Source organism: Lolium rigidum, chromosome 1, assembly GCF_022539505.1.
Source record: "Lolium rigidum isolate FL_2022 chromosome 1, APGP_CSIRO_Lrig_0.1, whole genome shotgun sequence".
Taxonomy (NCBI): Eukaryota; Viridiplantae; Streptophyta; class Magnoliopsida; order Poales; family Poaceae; genus Lolium; species Lolium rigidum.
Window position 1 is genome coordinate 66,982,369 of NC_061508.1, and position 3,811 is coordinate 66,986,179.

Here is a 3,811-nt window from a genome sequence, read left to right on the forward strand (position 1 = left end):
AGCGCCCACGGCCTCACGTCGGGATAGACGGATCTTCACGACAACCCTCTATGAAGGTATAACAACACCTGCGGGTGCTGCCGGTGCTAGCTACAACCGAGGTCGAATCAAAGTTCTTACTCGAAGCTTCTGCACCCGCCAAAGGTTCGTCGGGGGAAGGTTCGTCAGGCCCGACAGCCATGACCACAACACAACCTCTCACGTCACACTGACACCGCACACCAAGAAGTACTGCCGCCACCGATCACCACCATGCGTAGCCTTCGCCATCGCAACACTCCAGCACACCCCCGTCCTGCCCGCACAAACCACTATCGCCACCAGGCCCTAGGGCCACCGCCCCAGCTTGTTTGCGTCGGGTGACTCCAGCTTGGCACCATGCCTTAATGGTTATTTCTAATTTTGTAGATAGTAGAAAGGATATACCCTTCGGGTACCCGACATTAGTCTACCTCCCTTGGCCCAACTAGGGGCCCACGAAGATTGTCCAATAACCAAGGTGGGCCCATACGTCGGTTCCAACGAAGGAGACCTACCAGAAGACGAACTCTTGATGGACAAGGCAAGAAGGCATCAATAAAGGAAAGACTAGATTAGATTTCATTATAACCTAGTTGAGTTTGGACATGACTCTCGGGACCTGGCCTGCTATATAAAGGCTAGGAGAGGGCCTGCCGAAGAGGAGAACAACAATACGTAGAACCACCACAACTTAGAGCACGGAACCCTAGAATCATTGCCTCTCGGCGAATCGATTATAGCAGCCTATCGGCTACCCCATTGTAACCCGACATATTTGATAAATCAAGATCAAACAAGTAGGAAGTAAGGGTTTTTACCCCTGTTTGCTGCTTGCGTGTTGGTATTCTTCGCGTATCTTTGCAGAGCTTGAAAAGTTCGGCAGTCCTTCTAAAGATGACCCGGCTGTATTTTTCCATCACTGTCGAGGTAAAAGTGCATCTGACATGGCTCGTTCAAAAGATTTTTGGGTGACATGTTGTATGGCCTTGGAAACCTAGGCCGATTATTTTGTCTGCAGGAACTCGGCGCATCTCTATGATCGTTGCGCTGGTCGTTGATCCTCTGGTAATCATCCCGATGATTTCCTCCACTGTTTCCTCGGAAGCCAGCCGCAACTTGGTTGGGACCGTCATAATCTGAGAAGTGGCGAAATCTTCGCCTATTTTGATTGTTGTTTCTATTGCGGTCCTCCTCGGGTGACCTCTGCCGTTTGTTTTGAACAGCGTCTTCCCCATCAGCCCAACGATTAGCTATTTCCAAGAGGTCCGCTATTGTTCTTGGGTTGGATCTACCCAATTCTTCGATTAGATCTCTTCTTCGGATTCCTGCAACAACTGCTTCAATTTCTCTTTCATCGGACACATTCTCTGCCGAGTTTTTTATGATGCTCCATCGCTGGATGTACATCCTCATCGATTCATCCGCCTTCTGCTTGCAAGTCCTTAACTGCTCAATTGATGCAGGTTTCTTGCACGTGGAATGGAAGTTTCTTACGAACAAGTCCTCGAAACTCACCCAGCTGTCGATGGATCCTCCTGGTAACTTCTTCAGCCAAGATCTTGCGGCTCCGCTGAGATGAACTTGGATGCTTTGCATGGCCGTTGCCCTAGTTTCACCCATCAACTTCACTGTTTCTAGGTAATCGACTAGCCAATCCTCTAGATCTTGTAGTCCATCAAACTTTTTATAATTGTCAGGCAACTTAAAGCCAGAGGGCACTCGAGTTTTGTGAACTCGTCGGGTAAAGCAAGGGAGTCCGCACATGTCTTCATCATTAACTTCTGGCGAGTGTCGCCATTCTCGTGTTCTATTTTTGCGGCTTCTCTCGTCGCGTGCCCTATCGACTCGCGCTTGGGTCACCGTGTTCCTTGCATCACCTTCTCGTGGAGGGTCTCGCGCCGCCACCGTAGTGGGTCGGGGACTATTTTGCCTTGGATTGTTTCTTCGTGGAGCACCTTCGGGTTGTGGTGCACTCGTGCCTGCTATTGCTGCCCCCATAAAGCCGACTCTTGCCATGGCCATCTGGTATAGTGCTTCCCTGGGATCTCCCTAAGGTGGTTTGGATGCTGATATGTCTCAAACGTATCTATAATTTCTTATGTTCCATGCTACTTTTATGATGATACTCACATGTTTTATACACATTATATGTCATTATTATGCGTTTTCCAGAACTAACCTATTGACGAGATGCCGAAGTGCCAGCTTCTGTTTTCTGCTGTTTTTGGTTTCAGAAATCCTAGTAAGGAAATATTCTCGGAATTGGACGAAATCAACGCCCAGCATCTTAGAAATCCACGAAGCTTCCAGAACACCCGGGAGGGGCCAGAGGAGAGCCACAGGGGGCCCACACATGGGGTTGGCGCGGCCCAGGGGGCGCGCCCCCCTATTGTGTGGAGCCACCACAGCCCTTCCGACTCCGCCTCTTCGCCTATTTAAAGCTCCCTGACCTAAATCTTCGATACGAAAAAGCCACGGTACGAGAAACCTTCCAGAGCCGCCGCCATCGCGAAGCCAAGATCTGGTGGACATGAGTCTCTGTTCCGGCACGCCACTGGGACAGGGAAGTGCCCCCGGAAGGCATCTCCATCGACACCACCGCCATCTTCATCACCGTTGCTGTCTCCCATGAGGAGGGAGTAGTTCTCCATCGAGGCTAAGGGCTGTACCGGTAGCTATGTGGTTCATCTCTCTCTCCTATGTACTTCAATACAATGATCTCATGAGCTGCCTTACATGATTGAGATCCATATGATGAGCTTGTAATCTAGATGTCGTTATGCTATTCAAGTGGATTTTACTTATGTGATCTCCGGAGACTCCTTGTCCCACGTGTGTAAAGGTGACGAGTGTGTGCACCGTGTGGGTCTCTTAGGCTATATTTCACAGAATACTTATTCACTGAGTTATGATTTGAGTTGGATGTCTCTCTATGAAATTGTGGTGTGTTAGTACCTCCTATGAATGCTCACAGTGACAGCGTGGGGTGTTTATTAGTACTTGGGAATACATCTTTAAGGTTTGCCTACATGATGAATTAGTGTTCGTTATCTTGCCAGAGAGTAATTCAGAATAGCATAGTGAAGTGCTTATTTATATTCCTTTATGATTGCAATGTTGAGAGTGCCCACTAGTGAAAGTATGATCCCTAGGCCTTGTTTCCAAATACTGCAATCATCGCTTATTTACTCGTTTTACTGCATCTTTACTTCCGCAATATTACTACCATCAACTGCACGCCGGCAAGCTATTTTCTGGCGCCGTTACTACTGCTCATATTCATGCATACCACTTGTATTTCACTATCTCTTCGCCGAACTAGTGCACCTATACATCTGACAAGTGTATTGGGTGTGTTGGGGACACAAGAGACTTCTTGTATCGTGATTGCAAGGTTGCTTGAGAGGGATATCTTTGACCTCTTCCTCCCTGAGTTCGATAAACCTTGGGTGATTCACTTAAGGAAAACTTGCTGCTGTTCTAAAAAACCTCTGCTCTTGGAGGCCCAACACTGTCTACAGGAATAGAAGCGTGCGTAGACATCAGATGCCATTATGAAGGCATGTGTCGCCATATACCCTGCTATGACCCACAAGTATAGGGGGTGTATCGTAGTACTTTCGATAAATAAGAGTGTCGAACCCAACAAGGAGCAGAAGGTGTTGACAAGCAGTTTCGATGAAGGATTCACTGTAAATGCTCACAGACAAGTATTCAGGGGGTTTTGATATAACAGATGAACAAAGTACAAGTAAGTAAAGTGCGAGAGAAATAATTGCAGCGAGTGGCC